The sequence below is a fragment of the Corvus hawaiiensis genome, chromosome 5 (assembly GCF_020740725.1).
Source record: "Corvus hawaiiensis isolate bCorHaw1 chromosome 5, bCorHaw1.pri.cur, whole genome shotgun sequence".
NCBI lineage: Eukaryota > Metazoa > Chordata > Aves > Passeriformes > Corvidae > Corvus > Corvus hawaiiensis.
The window spans coordinates 920,334-929,595 of NC_063217.1; positions in this window are offsets into that span (position 1 = coordinate 920,334).

Consider the following 9,262-nt stretch of genomic DNA (forward strand, 5'->3'; position numbering starts at 1 on the left):
ACAGCTCAGTACAGGAGGGTGTGCAGTGCAGAAAAAGCAAAATCTACCCCGTCCGCTTTGGGGTCCTGCTTATTGTCCTAACCCGGGGTGCACTTCTGCAGCAAGGGCACATCTTCAGCCCACACCCAGGAGAGGCATCTCCAGAAACAGGGTGGAATTAGGGTAGATCAAAAGAAGGAGTTTTTTATTACGGGGATGGAAGAACACTGGCACAGGTTGCCCAGAGCAGCTGTGGCTGCCCCATCCCTGGAAACATCCATCAGGCTGGGCTCTGAGCACCCTGGGATAGTGGAAGGTGCCCCTGCCCATGGCAGGGGGTTGGACAGAAGGCTTTTAAAGGTCCCTCCAATCCAAACCATTCCACAATTCTCTGATTCTACTGTCCAGGGCAGGCACTGGTTTTTTAGCATTCCTGTTCAACCAGGCCTAGATTCCCGCATCCCGTGTTTCCAGGAAACGCAGCTTCAATGTTCTCCAGCACCCGTGCAACACTTTTACCTGGTGGGAGCTGGCACAGTTTGGGACATGCAGCACTGGGCTCTGGCAGATGGGTGCCAGGAGAGACCCAGCAGCTCTGAGGGTTCATCCAGAGTCTGGAGGAGGCAGATCAGGATGAAAGGTCCAGAGGGGAACCCATATGAGGGATGGCTGAGGGCACTTGGAATGTTCAGCTGGAGCAGAGGAGACTGAGGGCAGAGCTCAGTGGGGCAGCTCCGATCTTTGTGACAGGGACAGCACCCAGGGAAGGGCTGGAGCTGTCAGGGCAGGGTCAGTTTGGAGATCAGGGAAGGTTCTTCCCCCAGAGGCTGCTGGGCACTGCCCAGGCTCCCCAGGGAGTGGGCACGGCCCTGAGGCTGCCAGAGCTCCAGGAGCGTTTGGGCAGCGCTGCCAGGGATGCCCAGGGTGGGGCTGTTGGGGGGTCTGGGCAGGGCCTGGGGTGGGACTGGGTGATCCCAGTGGGTCCCTTCCAGCTCAGGATATTCCATGTTTCTATTATTCTATGATCCCTAATGGATCTCTGTATTGGTCCTCAGCAAGTCTGAGAGGATTTAAGTGTCCCTTCTGACCACAAGATAGAGGAAGCAGCACCCATGAGCCCTGGTTTTAGCCAGTATCTTTTATTTCTTCTTTTTCAGTGTAACAGAGACACCCGGAGCTGCAGTGCTGTGCCTTGCTCGGTACCCACACACCAGCAAGGAGCAGGGTTTCTCCTTGTTAGGCAGTGGGACACATCATGTCAGTAAAGATGCTGTTTCTGACTGACGTCCCAGCCATGCTGTGCTGAAAGAGTGAACCCTGGAGTAGCAGCGTGTCTTGAGAGCTTTCTGAACCCACAGCTTGCAAGCAGCCCAGAGCCAGGCAGAAGGGTCTGTACAAGATTTCGGGGGGATTCAGGAGCTTTCTTGGGTGCAGGAGCCCTCATTTCCTAGAGAACAGACAGCAGCTGTGTTTGAGGTCTCGTGTGGGTTCAGTCCAGGCAGCGGCAGTGGGAGTCCCCTGTCAGTGACCTTGTCACTGCTGCTGAGGCTGCCAAGAGCCCTGAGCCTCGTGCTGCCAGATTTACAGCTATAACCTGGGGAGTCACACAGGGCTGGTTGTTTTTGGCAGGTTTTTGAAACCGCAGGAAGGACAAAAGCTGTGGACTGGAGCCCTGTGTGGTGTGAGGTCTCCTCTGGCTCTGGGACAGCACAAATCTTGGAAGGGATAAAAGCTTCCTGCCAGGGTCTCAGGGTGAGCCAACACGGGTGGGAGGATTCCTCTCCAGTGAGAATCCTGGATCTCACAGCTCAGACTCTCATCTGATGGGTCTGTCTACATAAATTTTTGGTGAAGGACATGTTTATTTTTCCAGGCTGGATTCCTAAGGAAATCAGCCCTTTTTGCAACTGAAATATCTGCTTGTCTTAGTCCACATTCATAACTTTTGAACCTGCTGACGAATTTCAGACAATTGTTGTGTCTCAAAGACCTTCACCTTCTACGATGTTTATGAAGAAATGTACCTGGGTTAAACACACTCTGGTGCTGCCACTGGGCACCACTGACACGAGCCTGGCTCAATCCTCTTTGTCCCCACCCCTCAGGGGTTTATGGACACCAACATGAGCCCAAGAACCTCCCCAGGCTGGGCAGTCCCAGCTCCCTCAGCCTTTCCCCAGAGCAGAGCTGCTCCAGCCCCTTGACTGTCCCTGTGGCTCCGCAGCCTCTCCCAAGGAAGCAGCTTTGCCTCAGTTTCTCCCTTTGGCTGCACTTGCACATCCTTTTCCTTTGATGTAAGGGTTTAAATGAACCCTTTGGATGAGCCAGAAAGCCTCCTGTCCTCCCAAAGTAGCCAGGAACAAATTGCTGCTCCCAAACTTCACGTTCTCCCTGGCAGTGGTGACGTCTGTGCCATCCCCAGAAGGAGGAGGGGATGTACTGGGTTCCTTGGGCAATCCCAAACCCAAAGGCACAACACAACTCTCCAGAGGGGACCAGAAGCTTTCCTTTATGCTTCCCACAGGCTCGTTTGAAGTGTTCGGGGTCCCTGTTCCAACCCAAAATTGAACCTTTAAAAAAAACCACCATGGAAGTAAATAACCTTCCTTGCCCTATTCTCTCTCCTTCTTCAGTGCCTCAGTTGCCTCCCAGCGCCTTTAGTCACGGCTCAGGATGTGCCCCAAGTCCAGTCTGGAGATATGTTTCACAATGCTGCCTCCGGGACCTGTGTTTTTCCTCCAGGAAAAGGTGGGGGTGGAAGTGTGGGGTTTTTGGTTTCCCACTGAGGCCATGGACTGTGTACAAGCATCTGCCCTGGGCTGGTCCAGCTCCCTGCACCAGCCCTGCCCAAGCTCTCTGCATCCTTGGAGGCCTCAGAGCTCCCTGTGCAGCAGCCAAAAGGAAAACAATGCAGAGAAAATTAGCTCCTGTGCAGCAGCAGCAGAAGGTTGATTTATGACCCATTCACCCATGACATGAAGACTCACGAAGTTTAGAAATCACTGGCCTGAGAGTTTTAGAGGCAGAGGAGGTGGGGACTGCATCCAGCTCACAAAGAGACAAAAACAAAGACAAGGACCCTGCTAACTCTGTGAGCAGCCGAGCCTGGGGAGTCCCTGCAGGGTTATTCCTGTCAGCTCTTCTCTCCTGACCTGGCAGAGTCCTGTGCTGCTTTCAGCACTTTGAACCATCACATTTTTCATTTCAGAATTTCCATTTTTGCTTTTAACTGGTTCTTCCAGAAACAAAAATAAATACTGTTCCCCCTATATATACATATATATAAAAATATATGCACTCACACACACATATATGTTACACCTCATAAAATTCCCAGAGAAGCCACCAGCAAGATTGATTAAAACAGGCAATTTCGTAGCAAGCTGCAAAGTTCTTCCCTGAATCAGTGAGTCATGATGCCCTATAAAGCACACACTAAAACGTCATAATGACCTACCGCCATTATTTCTTCCTTAAATCTTCCCGGTGAGAGGAACAGGAGAGTGCAGAGGGCGGGCAGGAGGGGCTGAGCAGAGCCTGGGGCACGTGGGGAGAGAAGGCTCTGCCTGCTCACAACCTGATGGCTTGGGGTCAAGGGGTCAAGGAGAAGGCAGGACATCTGTCTGTGGGGTCAGAAATGCCCAGGTCACTCGTTTACGTTTCTAGGAACAGAACAATTTGGATCTCAGCAGCATTTGACATTCAGCTCATCATTTAATTGGGCCAGAGAGGAGGAGGTGTCGATGGGTGAGAGCAGGACATGGCCCAGCCCAGAACCCCCCAGCCCTGGGCTGATCCCAGCAGGAAAGGTGGGAATTCTGTCTCTGGGCCCCCTCAGGTGAGAGCCCACCTGCAGAGCTGCCCCAGCCCTGGGGCCAAGAGCAGAAGGACGTGGAGCTGCTGGAGAGAGCCCAGAGGAGGCCCCGGAGCTGCTCCAGGCCTGGAGCCCATCTGCTCTGGAGGCAGCTGGGAGAGCTGGGAATGTTCCCCTGGAGAAGGGAAGGAGCCAGGGAGAGCTGCGAGCCCCTTGCAGGGCCTAAAGGGGCTCCAGGAGAGCTGCAGAGGGACTGGGGCCAAGGCCTGGAGGGCCAGGAGGCAGGGAATGGCTTCCCAGTGGGAAAGGGGAGCTTGGGCCGGGATGTTGGGAAGGAATTGCTGGCTGGGAGGGTGGGGAGGGGCTGGGCTGGAATTGCCAGAGCAGCTGGGGCTGCCCCTGGATCCCTGGCAGTGCCCAAGGCCAGGCTGGACACTGGGGCTTGGAGCAGCCTGGGACAGTGGGAGCTGTCCCTGCCCATGGCAGGGGTGGAATGAGATGAGCTTTGAAGTCCGGTCCAACCCAAACCATGCCATAATTCCATGGTTCAGACTAGGAAAGAGACAAGCGAGGAGAGATAATCAATTCCCATCTAACCCTGCCTGCTGGCCGTGGGAAACCATTGCTCCTCGTGCTGCCACTCCAGGCCCTCCTCCAGAGTCAGAATCCCCCTTTCCTGCTGCCCACACGGGGGGACCAGCCCAGCCCCAGTTTGTTATTTCAGCTCTGAGTTCCAGCGGGCTCTCGCGGGTCCCACAGCACTGACCTGAGTGATCATCCCAAGGCAGCCCTGGCAGCTCTGCGGGAATCAGAGAAACCCTGTTTCTGGATTATCAGGAGATGCTTTGTGGATGCACTCATTGTTATTGACAGCTGCTGGATCAATTCCTGGGGCCTGTGTAGGTTTTTATGAGCAGACACAGCAAATTTAGTTGGATTGACACTGTGGATGTGTGGAGCGATGCTGTAGCATAAATGTCATTGAAATGAGACACAAGGACACCGAGGAAGATGAAAGCCTTGTGATATGGAAGATGAATAGCATCCAGACAATTTATTTTTTTAACTTAATTTTTGGTGTCCAGATCCAGTTATTGACTTCTCAGCATGAGAGAGCAGATTGAAGCCCGTGACGTGAGGGTACTCGTGATGCTGCGAGTTAAATGCATTTGTGAGTGTTTGCAGGACTAAAGACTCAAGTAGCACAAGAAATTTAGGAATTCAAATATAATAATAAAAAAAATTACTTTCAAGTCTTTTTTCCCCCTGCAAGTAAGAGGCTCTACTGGTTTGTTTGTCTTATTTTTGATCAAACTCTGGTTTTGTTGTCAGCATTGCTGAATGTCTTGAATTTCCTTTGATGGGATTGAAAAGCTATTTCCAAAAGAAAAAAAAGGCAGAAAAACTTTCCAATGCTGCCTTCTTTTTTTTTTCTGACTTAATTACACAGTAAACAAAGCAGATTTATTTCTGTGCACACCTGTATTATTTCAGAAGAGCTGTTGAGCATCTGTGAAATGAACAGATTGTCTCCTCTTTTTGAATAAAAAAGCCCCAAACCAGAACTTGAAGGGCTCGAGGCTCCTCTGTGTCATCACCCACAACACAGCAGCTCCACTTTCAACTCCAACAGCTCTTCAAACCTCTTCTCCAGGGGCAGGAATGGCAACAGGAAATGTGAGCTGGAATGAGTCTGTGTCTCAGGGCTTTTAATTATGGTAATCAGTAGTTCTGGAAATGGGGGAGCTTGGGGAGCTTGAGTAGCTTCTCTGCTGTCTGATGGGGTTTTGTAGATCAGAGTCACAGAATCGCAGGCTGGGTCAGGTCGGATGGGACCACAGCGGTCCCCTGGTGCCACTCCCTGCCCCAGCAGGGCCATCCCAGAGCACAGGGCACAGGGTTGTGCCCACACAGCTCTGCAATATCCCCAGGGAGGAGACCCCAGAGCCTCTCTGCACAATCTGCTCAGGGCTGGGCCTTCCCAGGGCAGCAGTTCTGCCTCCTGGGCGGGGGAATTGCTGGGCTCAGGCCCTGCCCGTGGCTCTGGTGCCATTGCTGGGCCCCAGAGCAGAGCCTGGGCCCTGCCCTGAGCCCTCCCTGCAGCCAGGGACACCCAGGGACACCCAGGGACACACAGGGACACCCAGGGCTGAGGGCCCCTCGAGGATGGGGCTCCTCTCGAGGCTGAGCAGCCCCGGCTGCCTCAGCCTTTCCTTACGCAGAGGATGAACCTCTGGGCTTCAGTAATTAAGAGGCTTTCTGCTGCCCAGCTGTGTGTTTTCATTAAGTCCAAATGAGTTTAATGCATTCACAGTTTAACATATTGAAGATGCTCCCTTTGGTTGAAATTATCAAATTATCAAAAGCTACTGTCCAAAGAAAAGATGGGCAGACAGACACAGAGAGGAACGGAGGCAGCACAGCTGCCTGAGCTAAATATCTTCAGGAAAGCAGGTCCAGAACAGGGTCCAGAACTTGGACCTAATCTCCACAGTCAGATCCCAAACTGCAGAACAGGGACCCCAACTTCCCTGTCACAGCCAAAGAGCTACATCAGCATCCACATGGAATCACAGAAACATGGAATGGTTTAGGCTGGAAGGGACCTTAAAGCCCATCCAGAGCCACCCCTGCCATGGGCAGGATCACCTTCCACTGTCCTATGGTGCTGCAAGTCCCAGTGTCCAATCTGGCCTTGGACACTGCCAGGGACAGGGAGAACATCCATGACAAAATCTTTCCCAGCCCCTCCCTAACACTCTCACCAAACACAATCAACTGTCCACTTTGTCTGGCTGATGATGAAGCTCATCACAATTGGGATTTACAGCACAGGAGCTCTTTAGGGTGATGAATTTGTCCACCACAGTTTGGGTCAAGCATTTTTTAACTTTTGCACCAGCAAAAGACTCTCTACAGCTTTATTGTCCCTTTATCCCCATCAGAGCTGCTGATTATGTGAAGAAAAGCACTTTACGTGGACTGGTGCCAGGTCAGTCTGTGCAGTTTGCTCCTCCACAAAGGCAGATTCGTGGGTGCTGGAGGATGAGCCAGGAATCCAGCAAAGAGTTAAAGGACATGAAAGCCCTTCCTGAAGCAGCTTAGTGCACACAGGCAGAGCAATTGGGAAGCGAGCACATTACTGCCTGAGTGAGTGACCTGGAACGTCATCATGACACATCACTATTGTTCCCTCACAGAATATTTCCTTTGGGAGCAAAATGAGTGAGGAACGAGTTCCCAAATGATTGCTAACAAGAAAAAAAAAAAAAAAAAAAGAATTGGGGAAGGGGGGAATAAAGAGGAGAAAAGAGCCCAGAAAGGCTTCATAGGCTAAGAGCAAATTACTCTGCAATTCAGCGAGCGATTTCATGGACATGCTGCAGGGATAATGCATTCTGAGTGGCTAGAATTTCATTTAATTCCACTTCATTGTTGAGCATCTTTTCCAGTGGTTTTATGACTGAACACTCTGTGCCCATTTTCCTTGTTCTTAATCTGGCTTTTTGACAGTCAGGCTGGATATACCGTGTTCGTGTTTGTTTGTGCGACGCCTCTTATGTCCTGAGACAGAAGCACTAAAAGAAAATGTTCACAAATGAACCTTAATTTTTCTGCAATTGCTGTTCAGGCTGGTGACTGAAGGTCTTTGTCTCTGCTGTGCACCCAGGGTAACACAGGCTGTCAATCATTCATGGATCAATTATTGATGCATCAATCGGTTTTTCTACCTTGCAGAAATCCCTGCAACTGCCTCCAATGACTGAGGAGGCACAAAGCCCTGAGAATCTCAGCTCAATGGCATCTGCACTGCTCCAGAAGGAACTCTGGGACAGCCCTGTGTGGAAATCAGGAGGATATCTTGGTTTTCTGTAGCTTCCTCTTGAGGCCAGCAGAAACCTCAAGTACTCTGAGCAGATTAACAGAGTTATTGAATGGTTTGGGTTGGAAAGGATCTTAAAAATTGTCTTGTTCCCCCACCATGGGCAGGGACACCTCCCACTGTCCCAGGCTGCTCCAAGCCCCAGTGTCCAACCCGGCCTTGGGCACTGCCAGGGATCCAGGGGCAGCCACAGCTGCTCTGGGCACCCTGTGCCAGGGCCTGCCCACCCTCCCAGGGAGGAATTGCTGCCCAATATCCCATTTAACCCTGTTCCCTGGCAGCTTGAATCCATTCCCCCTTGTCCTGTCACTCCAGGTCCTTGTAAGGAGTGTAATTTTCTGGAGTCCAGGACCATTTGTATTTGCCATAGTGCCACCAGCTGGAAAAATCAAATTATTCTGTTTTTGTAGCCTTTTTGTTTTATTCTCTTGTCTTTCTGTGGTGGCTGGATCAACCTGGTTTCCTTGGCGATAGCAATGTGACAGCAAAATTGTCCCAAGTTTTTTTTCTCAGGAATAGTTCCATCCTTGGAAGGTCCTTTTCTTACAGAGAAAGGGAGCTTCTCGGAACATGTTAATTCCTCTTTGCTTCCCAAAAAGTCATCTTTGGAAATCAAGCTAACCCTCTTCCTTTGGCTGCGAGCTGTCCATGCTGGGGGAGCTGTGGCTGGAGAGCAACGGTGGCATCCCAGTGTTGCCGTCCCTCCAGGAGTGAGTGGCCACGGAGGCAGGACAATGCTCAGATCCGGCTGGATGAGAGATTTTTCCTGCAATTGGGGATAATTGAGTGTTTTCTTGTGCAGCCCCATCTGCCCGTGGCCACTGTCTGTTCTCTCCTGCTTTATAATTAGCTCCTGCACTGTTGCAAGGACTGATTTGTCATTCTGTCTTTGTACAATTTCCAGCACAGCGGAGCACTGATACAAAGCCCATTTCCATGTACAACCACTATTTGCAGATCGAGTAAAAGGACAGCCTGACCTAAAATCCCATTTTGGCCCCGTGGTAAAACGAAGGCAACAATTACAAATGAAAGGACAATAGAGGAAGAACAGAACTGGGAAGACAGTAATTAGCAAAAATGAGAAGCTGTGAAATTCAAATAGTTTCCTCGGAAAACTAAAGACATTAAGGAAAGTCCCAGGAATAAAGAATTGTAGAGTGTGTTAGAACCACAAGGGATCTCAGCAATGACATTTGGCTCTTTGCTGGTGGAGGAGAGGAAAGTAATAACCTGTTCTCCAGCCCTCTAAATGTTCTCACCTTCCTCTCCTAGTTTTAAAATTAAAAGAAGAATTATTTGTATTTCATGAATATGATTAGGAATAATTACCAAGGAAGATATTAAAAAAATACTAGGAATGAGTTTGTTTAAAAATTATTAGGTCATTTAAATGCACTTACAATGTTGGCTGAGGGGGAATCTGCACAGGAACGTAGGAAAACCCTGCATGGCTTAACGTGAGCTTTTACTCCGAGTAAATAAATTGCTGGCCATGACAGGGACAGGAAGGATTTTGAACAGACAATTTCAAAGCTCCCCGTAGAGATTTCAGGAATGCAGACTGTGCTAGGGAATAGGGCTAA